This window comes from Somniosus microcephalus, chromosome 10 (assembly GCF_052327205.1).
Source record: "Somniosus microcephalus isolate GS21.2 chromosome 10, FLI_Smic_1.0, whole genome shotgun sequence".
In the NCBI taxonomy this organism is placed as follows: Eukaryota; Metazoa; Chordata; class Chondrichthyes; order Squaliformes; family Somniosidae; genus Somniosus; species Somniosus microcephalus.
Genome location: NC_140996.1, coordinates 51,268,004 through 51,281,196, shown reverse-complemented (window position 1 = coordinate 51,281,196; position 13,193 = coordinate 51,268,004).

Sequence of the window (13,193 nt, the reverse complement as noted above, 5' to 3'; positions counted from 1 at the left end):
TTAAACGACATTCTCTTTCAGAAATGAGTCTTTATTGAACCCAAAAAGAAATCAATACATGATGTCAGAAGTGGCTGAAAGAGAAAAAATCTGAAGTTAGCAACTTGATGGGTCAGTGAAAGCAGTTGTGGCAAGTAAGCAAAATCAGCTCTCCACAGATTAGCAAGCCAAAAGAGAACATTGTTGCTTACCATTAGAGAATAGCTAACGAAGTGAAAGAATGGAAGGTTTACACCCACCGGCGACGCTTCAATTGACAGGTAATGTGGCTGAAAATTGGAGGAGATTCAAACAACGTGTAGGGTTGTATTTATCAGCAATCGGAGCTGACGAGAAAAGTAAGAAACAGAAATCGTCACTGTTCTTACATGTCGTGGGTGATGCAGCGCTGGAGGTGTATAATAACTTCACATTCGCTGTTGATGGAGACAAAATGAAGCTAGATAAAATAATGGAACAGTTTGAGGCCTACTGCATACCTAAATGCAACGTGACCTTTGAGAGGCACAAAATTTTCACATATGTACAGAAAATCGGCGAGACTATTGATCAGTATGTGACTGAACTGAGAAACCGGAGCAAATCGTGTGAATTTGGGGGACTCACAGACTCGCTGATAAAAGACAGACTGGTGTGTGGTATTCGAGATAATGGTCTAAGGGAAAGACTGCTAAGAGAGCAAGATCTAGACCTGGGAACAGCCATAGCACTGTGTAGGGTTACAGAGACTGTGAAGTTGCAGGCAAAGGAGCTGTTCAGTGACAGTAGCTGCAACGTGGATGCAGTGAGACAGAACGGATACAAACCGTTTAACAAAGAGAGCGCCAATGTGAAAAAAGAGACGTGGCCAGCAAACGAAAATGAAAGGGACAATCGGAAGTCATGTAGTCGATGCGGTACACAGCATCCACCAAGAAAGTGTCCAGCATATGGTAAAACATGCTATAGATGCAACAAGAACAACCATTATGCCCGTTGCTGCAAGAACCAAGTGCAACAAAGCAAGGTCCATGCAGTAGATGCAAGCGACATAGAGGAATTCTATGTAGATGTGGTGTCTGAAAACAAAAGAGAAGAAAGAGACTGGATGTTGACACTAAAAGTGAACGACATACACATTCCATTTAAATTGGATACTGGAGCACAAGTTAATGTGATATCAGAGACTGATTTTAAGAGAATTAGACCCAGACCAAAGTTACATGGAATACAAGTGAAAGTGACCGGATACTCAGGTACTGAAATACCAGTGAAAGGAAGATGCATTGTCAAAGTAACACACAAGGACAGGGAGCACACGCTAGCATTAATCGTGGTGCCAAAGGATGTGCAAGCCATACTAGGTTTAAAAGCCTGTGAGAGACTGAACCTGGTAAAGAGAGTCCTCGTTGTGGAAAGTGAAAGAGAGACAGTCTATGATGAACTGAATGTTGCGTACACACTGGGTAAGCTGATGTATACAGCAGACACGTTGTCCAGAGCTGTTGACCCAAGTGAGCCCGCAAACACCACAATGGATGAAAAAGTGAACGCCTACGTGGACATGATCACAAGTGCACTGCCCATAGCAGATGCAAAAATGGAGCTCATAAAGACTGAGACAAACAAAGATGAAACAATGAGACGACTGAGAAAAAACATCTTGGATGGATGGCCCAACATGAAGCAAGACTGCTCACCTGATATAGCAGAGTACTGGAACTGCAGGGCGGAACTATCAGTGGTCGAAGACATCATCTACAAAGGAAGTAAAATAGTTATCCCAAAGAGTCTGAGAAGAGAGATGCTAAAAAAGATCCATGGAGGACATCTGGGAATCGAAAAATGTAAGAAAAGAGCACGAGAGGTGATGTACTGGCCACAAACCAACCAAGATGTGACAAATGAGGTGTCAAACTGCACAATATGCCTGAAATATCGAGCAAGCAATCCGGTAGAACCACTAAAGCCACACCCAGCACCAGACAGACCTTACCAGAAGGTAGGCGCTGACCTATTCGTCTGTCAAGGGAAGGACTATCTTGTCATCACAGACTATTACTCCCTGTATCCAGAGGTTTGTAGACTGTACACCACCACTGCAGAAGCTGTGATAAGAAGTATGAAAGCCATATTCTCCAGACATGGCGTGGCAAGCGAGGTCTTCACAGACAACGGACCCCAGTTTAACAATGCAAATTTCCGACACTTTGCCAAAGAGTGGGACTTTGTCCACACAACGTCAAGTCCTCACTATCCACAGTCCAATGGACTAGTGGAAAAATCGGTCCAGACAGTGAAAAGACTGATGTACAAGGCAAAAGACAGTGGAACTGACTTCTACCAAAGCATGCTTGTATACCGCACAACGCCGCTCGAGTGTGGTATGTCACCAGCCCAACTCCTGATGGGACGTCGGCTAAGGTCAAACCTACCCATCCTGGAGAACCTCCTGAAAACAAAAGAGGGGGAGAAAGTGAGGAACTTCAAAGAGCAACAGAAAGAAAAGCAAAAGTACTACTATGACAGAGGAACACAAAACCTACCTGAACTCCACACTGGTGACCAAGTAAGGTTGAAAGACAAAACAAACACATGGACTCAGAAGGGAACTGTCCTGAGTGAAGTTCAACCAAGATCATACACCATTCAGACAGATGAGGGTGCTGTTCTGAGAAGAAATCGTCAAGATCTTCTCATGGGACCAGCCACAGCAGGGCAAGAGACTGATACTGGTGAACAACCTGATCACACAGCTGAGAACCAATCATCTGAGGCAACAACTCAGATTCAAGGACAATCAATCAGAAAATCCTCAAGACACATGAAGCCTCCTGAGAGACTCATTGAGCAAATTTAAGGACTATTGTTAAAGAAGGAAGTAATGTTATCTTATTCTTTCTTCAAGTTCTAGTGTATTGACACATTTCATGTGAACACACAAAGCAAGGGTAAAAAACCTTGATCATGATAATGATAATGTAAGTTCATTAAATGTTGTTAGTTAAAAGTAAAATACTTTTGTTTTAAGAAAGGGAGATGTAATGATATCAGCAAATAGTGATGATATTTGTCTGTGTTTGATTACTTATGCCTTACAGCATATTTGTCTGTGTTATTGATTACTTGTGCCTGACCAGCAGAGGTCATGTGAGAGACAAGCAGTCCAGAGGAGTTTTACTTGCAGTTTCTTTCTAGATGCATCACAGCATAGTGTGTTCTGTAAAAAGCTGTAGAAAGTCTTGAACAAGACTTTAGATTAAACAACATTCTCTTTCAGAAATGAGTCTTTATTGAACCCAAAAAGAAATCAAAACAGAAACAGGCCATTTATCCCATCAAGTCTAAGTGAGTATGTTTCTCATGGACCACCCAGTCAAAATCCATTCTTCTAATTGCTCCCTCTACCCTTTTCTATTCCTACTTTTTCAAGAAATTTTTTCATTCTCTTTTAAAAATTGCTTATGGATTTTGCTTCAACAACAGTTTGTGGCAGAGAATTTTTCACTCAATCTAAAAAAAAATTTCTAAACTTCTCAATAGGTTCTGAAGAACATTTTTAGTTGAAGGTATTGAAAACATTTTTAAGGGGAGCCCCATACTGAATGAAAATTCCCTGACTGGATTTTAATTCCTCAGTGTTATCTGTGTTAATTTGTTGCATTACTCCAACAGAGCATAATAGCAAAATATGCATTTCAATTTGGAACTATCTTACACCTCAACCAAAACTTACCACTCACTTGCGCCAATTATCGATTCTAGACATCCAAGAGGAAATATTTTCTACTTATAAATAAGCTCCACCATATCCACTCTTTATATACAATTAAAATCTATTATTGTTCTATTACAATGCTTAAATATTTCCATACTCTCCTTCTAAACCAAATACCTTGGAACTTCATCTGTTATAGATAAACCATTGAGTACTTCTGCATCAGTTTATCTTTCTGCCTGTCTCCTTTTCATCTTCCTGCTTTTGCAACTTCAGTCTTCCAATTTCAGCCCACAGTAGGGAATATAATCTACATAACCCTCCAAAAAGCACAAAAGAAAGAAATTAAGGGGGAGATATTAGTGTTTGCCAGTAAAGTTGCCAGTGTCACCGGCAACTGGAGCTAACAACTGCTGAAAATGGCCGCAAAGCTAACAGGGCAAAATTCGTCTGGGGGGGCAGGAGATTGTTGGTGCAACGCTTACCTTCCGTGCAATGCCATCCTGGTGGCGCTGCTGGAGGCATCCGAGACAACGTTTCTGTCCAGGTGCGGCGTTGGAGCGTCACACAGTCTCTGGAATCAAAGCTGTGGAGCTCGCAAGGAATTGTGGATGATGAAAAGGTCTGAGAATTAAAGGGGCCATGCACACTGAATAAATACAAATTAAAATGAATAAAACAATGCAGTTTTCAGCCCTTTCTGCCTTTAAAAAAACTATTTAACATTAAAAAGAAGCCCCAAATGTGAATATTCAGCTCTTAAAGCTGAATTACCTTCCTAACCTCAAAAAAATGGAAAACTGACTCAGCACTAACAAAATTGGCTCAGCAAGCCAGGGAAGAGGCACCCAGGGTCTTGTGTGCAGCACTCCAGCTTTGTGCAGGTTGTCAACACTACAAGACAGGCCCTCTACCCAAAGGGGCCAGGAGGCCCTCCAGAAAGAATGATGTGGGAGTACATCATCGAGGATGTCACTGCCAGCAGTGTTGCCCCCACGGCCTGGATCCAGTGTCCAAAGAAGCTTTCTGACTTCAGGCCACTGGTCAATGTCAGTGAATGCATCTTCAAACGCTGTCTCCTACCAACTGCAAAACTAGCCTCACACACTGCTCAATGCACGATTTCCCCCCCAACTCCAATCACTCACTTACCAACAATCTGCATCAATCACAAGGCACATCTCCCATTCCTAGCCTCATCTCATTCCCTTGGAGATGAAGCAGGCCATTATTGGCAGGGGCATGGCTGAGCCCTTGGCCAGCAGCTGGGCTTAAAGGATAGAAGATGCTGGTAGTCTCATACTTTATCCTCCTTCTGGCATACACCTCATGCTTTCCCGCCCTCCCATCACCACAACTCCACACTTGTGGCTTCCTCATTTCACACACCTAAGAAATGCAGCCTGCCCAGCCAGTGGGTGACCAAGAAGAGGGAGAGGAGAGTGAAGAAGAAGAAGATTGATTTGACACTCCCAGCCACCAGCTCCTCAAGGTCAATGAGCAAGGACATTTGCAGTGTTCCCCACTCAAAGTCTGCAGCCTTCCACCAGCCATGCTGCAGCCATTGTGGTGGCACTGCGTGACATCAGTAGATGGGCAAAGGCACACACAAGAGAATGCATATGGGTGATGAGTTTTTTTCTTGATGTCACTTTCAATGGATAGGCATATATAGGTGGATTGGAGGTTTGCTTTGTGGTGGCTTTTATTTCAGCATTCAAGAGGACGTTGTGATGGTCAGTAACAGATGGGAGGTAAGGTGTGGGACAAATTTTGAAAGGGGAATTGGGGTTGAAGTCACTGGGTCCGGAGGTAAAATGATTCCATCCCGGATATCCCAGCCACAAAGGAGCTGTCTGGGATGCATCCTTCCTTCTGCTTCCTCCTCTTCTGTGTCTTCCTCTTCCCTCTGCAAGCGAATGCTGTAATTGTGAAATGACAGCTTAAATACTGGAAATACTCAGCTGGTCAGGCAGCGTCTCGACCTGAGACATGAACTATGTTTTTCTCTCCACTGATGTTGCGTGACCTGCTGCGTATTTGCAGCATGTTCTGTCTTCTCAAAGCCCTTCATTTACCATCCAAGCCCTTGCAAGTGCCCAGCAGCACTCCCTACATGCTGAAAAAACTTTTCACATCTATTGCAGCAAGCCACCAGTTGAAAACCTTAAATTCAAAATTACCTGATGTGTGTGTCCCATTAAGAGCTGCAGACATCGCTACTGTCAGGCTGAATTCAGCGCTAGGGTCAAAGTTCGTGCTTGTGACGTAAATTCGGCATTGCGTGCTGATTTACATCACAACACGCCATTTTGTTGGGGATGGCGCTGCCAGTAAAGGTAGGGATGAAAACGGTGGCCTTCGCTGGAGCCACCAGCAGCCAGCCAAAAAGCAGCAGCCACCACTTTAGCACCATTTAATGGCGTTACAGAGTGGCACTAAGGCCATGAATTTCTAGCCCTAAGCCTCCAAGAATGTTGCATTTCCTATACATGCCTGATAACATGCATCCTAGGGTACTGAAGGAGGTGGCCCTAGAGATAGCGGATGCACTAAGGATGATTTTTCAGAATTCATTAGACTCGGGAACAGTGCCGATGGATTGGAGGGTAGCTAACGTTACCCCACTATTCAAAAAGGGGGGTAGGGAAAAAGCAGGTAATTACAGACCTGTAAGCCTTACATCAGTTGTGGGCAAAATGCTGGAGTCCATCATTAAGGATGAAATAGCGGAGCACTTAGCAAATGGGGACAGGATAGGACAGAGTCAACATGGATTTACAAAGGGTAAATCGTGCTTGACTAATCTATTGGAATTTTTTGAGGGAGTAACTGGTAGAATAGATGGGGGAGAGCCAGTAGATGTGGTGTACCTGGACTTCCAAAAGGCCTTCGATAAGGTCCCACATAAAAGATTAGCATGGAAAATTGAGGCTCATGGGATAAAGGGGAAAGTTTTGGCGTGGATAGGGAACTGGCTGTCAGATAGAAAACAGAGAGTTGGAATAAACGGCTCATTTTCTGAATGGCAGGCAGTAACAAGTGGGGTACCACAGGGATCTGTCCTGGGCCCCCAGCTGTTCACAATTTACATTAATGACCTGGATCAGGGAGTCGGATGCAGCATTTCCAAATTTGCAGACGACACTAAACTAGGAGGGGGGGTGGGCTCAGAGGAAGAGACCAGGAAGCTCCAGAGCGATTTGGACAGACTGGGCGATTGGGCGGATAAATGGCAGATGCACTATAATGTGGACAAGTGCGAAGTTATCCACCTTGGGTGCAGGAACGGGAGGGCAAATTATTATTTAAATGGCAATAGATTGGGAGAGGGGGAAGTACAGAGAGACCTGGGTGTTCTTGTACACCAGTCACTGAAGGCGAGCATGCAGGTGCAACAGGCGGTCAAGAAGGCAAACGGTATGCTGGCCTTCATAGCAAAAGGGTTAGAATACAGGAACAGGGATACCTTGCTGCAGCTGTACAGGGCACTGGTGAGACCACACCTCGAGTACTGTGTACAGTTTTGGTCGCCTCATCTGAGGAAGGATGTTCTTGCCATGGAGGGGGTGCAGCGGCGATTCACCAGGCTGATACCAGGAATGGCGGGAATGACCTATGAGGAGAGACTATGTAGTTTAGGGATGTACACACTGGAGTTTAGAAGATTGAGAGGGGACCTCATAGAAGTGTATAAAATTCTGACAGGTCTAGACAGACTGGATGCAGAAGGAATGTTTCCCTTGGCGGGTGAGAACAGAACTAGAGGACATAATTTAAGGATAAGGGCTAAACCATTTAGGACAGAGATGAGGGGGAATTTCTTCACTCAGAGAGTGGTGAACCTGTGGAACTCATTGCCACAGAGGGCAGTGTATGCCAGCTCATTAAATATATTTAAGAGGGAATTAGATATATTTCTACGGGCAAAAGGGGTTAAGGGTTACGGAGAGAAGGCGGGGACGGGATACTGAATTAAAGGATCAGCCATGATCTCATTAAATGGCGGAGCAGGCACGAAGGGCCGAATGGCCTACTCCTGCTCCTATCTTCTATGTATCTATGTATCTATGCTATGTAGTTTCTCCTGTTCAACTCTTAAATTATTCAATTCATGTTATTTTTCACCCTGGAATCCATCCTTTCATAACTTTAATGATTCCATAGTTTTAAGTTACACCTAAACTCAAAAATTTAAATGAACCTAATGATAAATGAAAGCCCAAATGGACCCTCTAAAATAAAGACTTTGGACATTGGTGACAACCAAGCATTGGATTACTGCTACAAATGATTAGTAGAGTGAATCTGTAATAAGAGAGAGGAGTCTAGGCCATTACTTTAACATGAACCATAACCTATTTTGGCTTACCACAGGTGTTAAAGATGTGCCGATTGGAAAATCCAGGAAAGGTTCAATTCTCAGCCTTTTAATAACAGATGAGCAACTGCCATCTCACAGTTCTAGAATGTCATGTGAATCGAAAACCAGAGAAAAAACAACATAAACAAGAACACAAGTGCTGTAATGTTATGATTTTAATAGGAGGTGGATAACTTGCTCAGAAGTGCAAAACATCAGCATCTTGTCAGATCCAAAGCTATGCTTCAGACCCCATGTCATTTCCATTGTAAGGCTCGCAAAATTATACAGATTCCCCCAAAGTAAGAAAAGTAGAGATGTTGGACTGTTTGAAATAATATTTGGCCAAAGGGGCTTACAATCAAAACCCCAGGAAGATTTGGCTAGTTTAAAAGGCATGTTCAGGCCTGTGGAAAAGCTGCAACAAAAAGAATGGGTTGGACACTGTGGGACAGACAGTTTGAGTATTGGAAAAGGGGCCAGATTGTCTGAGAATGCTCTGGGCCATCCCAGTCATTCTGCATAAAGTCAATAAGCCCACGGAGAGACTGTTCCCGCCAAAAACTACAGGGTCACCAAGAACATGAATAATACAATACATGCCACTAGTCAACAAAAGAGACCCTGGCCCCAGCAGGAGAAAACAATCAAACAACAGTTTAAAACCACTCAGAAAGATTTCCAAAACCACTTTGCACATTTAAACTGATTTTGAAGCAATCCCGAAACCAGTTAAAGGCCAATTAAAAATAGATGGGACCAACCCCCAAACTCGATGAGAATTTAAACCTATTAAAATTAACGAGCCCGCCAAAATTAACAATGGACCGGAGGAGATTTGGTGGTCAGATAAGCCAGGCATCAACACAGTATAATTGAGGCCTGCTTGTTCAGAAAAGATAGTTGAAACGGGCAGTGGAGAAAGAAGACAGTTCGACAGTACAGTTCAAGTTGAGAGAGTCAGTTCAGGACACAGCTCAAGGTTCAAGTTCAGTACAGGAGAGAGAAAGTACGGTTCAGAAAGAGTACTCATCATCACCGTACTAAGTCGGAGGATCGGAGACTTGAGGAAAGAAGAATGAAACGGAAGGAAAAGGAAATTGCGGCAACCAAAGGCCTTAAGAAACCAACAACTAACAATATTACCACCAACTAGGTAATATTGGGCCACCGCGACCAACAAGAAACCAACCAACAAGAAGTCGAAAATTCACAAGTTTGTTTCCACTCTACAAGCTAGCCTGACTTACCCCTGGGTAAGATTTGACACAAAAGACTCTAAAAACTATACCTAACCAAAGGAAATTGGGTACTTACCCGATAAATCCAACTATGCATCCAACCGCATCAGCAGACAGGCGAAGACTGAAAACCCAATGCAGGTGCAGTCTTCCACCATGTCTGGGGTACGGCAGGCCCCAACCGCCACAACTAAAGAGAACCCCAAAATCGCGAACCTCTATAATCTGTCAAGAAAGTCGTTTGGTGAGCATTTCCTGGTCCTCTGGAATTCAAATTAGTTAGGATAGTGGGAATGGGAGAGTAAGGTATTTTTGTCTATTGTCATTCTCCCTCGTATATTCCAAAGTGTTCCCCCTTTTAGAGTGATAAGATTTACTGTGTTGTGTATATTTTCTTGTCTCAAATAAAATCCAAGTTCTTTTCACCAACTCAGTTGTCTGCGGCAATTTCATTACAACCCCCAAATAAGTCCAGGTCTAGACCCAAGGGAGTGGGAGCGATTCGAACCGCTCACAAGTCAGAGGTGAAGCTGACCCACACACCACCCCTTACACCATCACCAAGACTATTTAATTCCACCTCTGTAATATCATCTGCCTCAGCCCCTACATCACCTATTACAATCACCTAAGCCCTTATTCATGCAATTGTCAACTCTAGATTAGGTCCCTCCAATGTTTTTCTTGATGGCCTCATATTCTCTACCCATACATAAACTCCAACTCATTAAAAATTCCACCACACGCATCCTGTTCCATGATAAGTCTAGCTTTCCATTCTTCTCATCCTCACTGACCCAAATTGGTTCCTTGTCCACCAACACACTGATTTTAAAATCTTCATTCTTATCTTCAAATCATTCCACAGCCTTGCCCACCTTACCTCTACAACTTCCTCCAGACCTGTATCCTCTGTGGACCCTTCCATTCTCTGATTCTTACATTCCATACATCCCCTCTTTCTTCTTCCCACCATTGGTGGAAAGGTCTTCTGCTGCCTTGACCCTACTTTTAGGAACTGATTCCCTAAATTCTCTGCCTCTCTACTTCTCTCTCTGTCTTAAAAGGCCTTCTTAGTACCTATCTCTTTGAGCAAGCTGTTGGTCATCTCTCACTGTATGGTTCAGCATTTGTAATGCAATTCGGGCCATTTTTCCCATTAGAGACACCATAGTGCCATGACTTCTGTCTATGCAGTTCCTTATATTTCCATAACAGCAGCCTCTAATAGTATCATTACCACCACAGTATAAGAGGAATAAAAACACCAAAATTAAATAGAAGACATTTATGGAAAAGATAAACTATTCAGGAAGTAGATTAAATGAAAGAGGAGGTTAAGATAAAGCACAAATTAGATAGACCCTCAATGAATCAGCATCTTCCTGAGCTGGACAACCACCATTAGTCATTTTCTTTCTCAATATGACAATAATCTGAATGGCAGTTAACAATAACTGCATCAATGTGCCCTTAAATAAAGGATAAATGTTCAGTGACTGCTCCATTGATCACTGTGGTGCCTGCTGTAGATCCACACTTTTTCTTGTTTTGACTCTTTAAACACTCTCCTGGAATTTAGAGAACCTGTTCAGCTGAATTGCATATTTCAATCTTTTCCTCTGAGGTCCCTCTCAGTTGAACCAGATATTGAAGCGTATATTTAATAAAGAGTTTTGATAACCACAGATAACCTCATACGCACACATTCTGCCACTCCTACTCTCAGTACTATTAGAACTCTCACCTCGTTGACATTTTTCACACAACATCCATTCTATTTGACCCTGACAGGCACATTCTTAAAACACCTCACGAGGCTTTCACTAACACACTCTATTCTTTCTTGCAGGACAAGATCGCACACAACATGACGGAGTAGGCATCATCCAGAGGAAGGCAAGGCTGCTTACATATTCCATTGCCACTGGAGCAGCAGGTCCCTGACAAGAAGGGCAGGGGACGAGTCATATTTGTGGCAACTGGAAAGGCTGGAGGAGGCTGCTCACAGGGTTTCTTCACATCTTGCCACTTTTTCTCTTCTCGATTCTATCTCACCTTATACAATCTACTTGACAAACTGCAGCTGCTTTCATCAGCTCCAGACTTCATTACAGCCTTGGTCCAAACATGGACAAAAGAGCTGAATTCCAGAGGTGAGGTGAGAGTGACTGCCCATGACATCAAGTCAGCATTTGTCCAAGTGTGGCATCAAGGAGCCCCAGTAAAATTAAAGTCAATAGGGATCAGGGGGAAAACTCTCCACTGGCTGGAATCATATCTAGCACAACGGAAGATGGTTGTGGTTGTTGGAGGCCAATCATCTCAGCCCCAGAACATCGCTGCAGGAGTTCATCAGAGCAGTGTCCTAGGCCCAGCCATCTTCAGCTTCTTTATCAATGACCTTCCCTCCAATCATAAGGTCAGATGTGGGGATCTTCACTGATGATTGCACAGTGTTCAGTTCCATTCGCAACTCCTCAGATAATAAAGCAGTCTGTGCCCACATGCAGCAAGACCTGGATGATATTCAGGCTTGGGCTGATAAGTAGCAAGTAACATTCACGCCACACAAGTGTCAAGCAATGACTATCTCCAACAAGAGAGCATCTAGCCACCTCCCCTTGACATTCAACAGGATTAGCATCACTGAATCCCCCACCATCAACATCCTGAGGGTCACCATTGACCAGAAACTTAACAGGACCAGCCTCATAAATATTGTGGCTACAAGAACAGGTCAGAGGCTGGGTATTCTGCAGCAAGTGTCTCAGCTCCTGACTCCCAAAGCCTTTCTACCATCTACAATGCACAAGTCAGGTGTGTGATGGAATACTCTCCACTTGCCTGGATAAGTGAAGCTCTAACAACACTCAAGAAGCTCAACACCATCTAGGACAAAGCAGTCCGCTTGATTGGCATCCCATCCACCATCTTAAACATTCACTCCCTCCAATACCAGCGCACCTTGGCAGCAGTGTGTACCACCTACAAGCTGCACTGCAGCAACGCGACAAGGCTTCTTCGACAGCACCTCCCAAACCCATGACCTCTACCACCTAGAAGAACAAGGGCAGCAGGCGCATGGGAGCGTTTCAAGAAGGCGGCTCACCACTACCTTCTCAAGGACAATTAGGGATGGGCAATAAATGCTAGTCTTGCCAGTGACGCCCACATCCCTTGATGAAATAAAAAATATATTTTGCCACTGGGGATACACTTTACAAGAACAATAGGATAGTTAACTGAGCACACAAGACAGACACTAAGGGTTTGCACAAGGGTGATTCTAAATTCTGCAAGTTACCTATTACCAAATCTGAACTGAGTTATTGTAGTAAAACTTTATTTCTGGAATTGGTGTCAGTCATAAGGTTCTTAATAAATTAAGTGCAACACCCATGAATTTTATCTGTAGGAGTACATTCAGATAGTAGTTGTGAGGACCGTGGTTCTATGGATACCATGACTGTTCGTGTATTGGGGAGGGGAGGGATCGTTCAGCTAAAGCACTCATCTATCAGTTGTTCTTTGAGAGCTCTGGAAGCTAGCAGGACTGGTGGGTGATGTTAATCCTGCTCTCCCTTCTCTTCCTCCTCCATTTGTTACTGCCCAGGTGGTGGTAAGGGCTAGTCCATCTGAATGGCAGAATTATGGAGCTTACAACACACCACTACAAATTTGGAGACACCATTAGGGGTGTGCTGCCGAGCTCATCCAGAATGGTACAGGCAGCAGAACCATTGTTTGAACATGTCAATGATCTGCTGAATGAGGTTTCTTGTGGCAGCATGACTCTTATTGTAGGCCAGCTTGGCCTCTGTGCCTGAGTTCCAGATAGGAGTCATAAACCAAGCGGTACACCTTATTGTCAAGTAGATAGCTTCCAAGT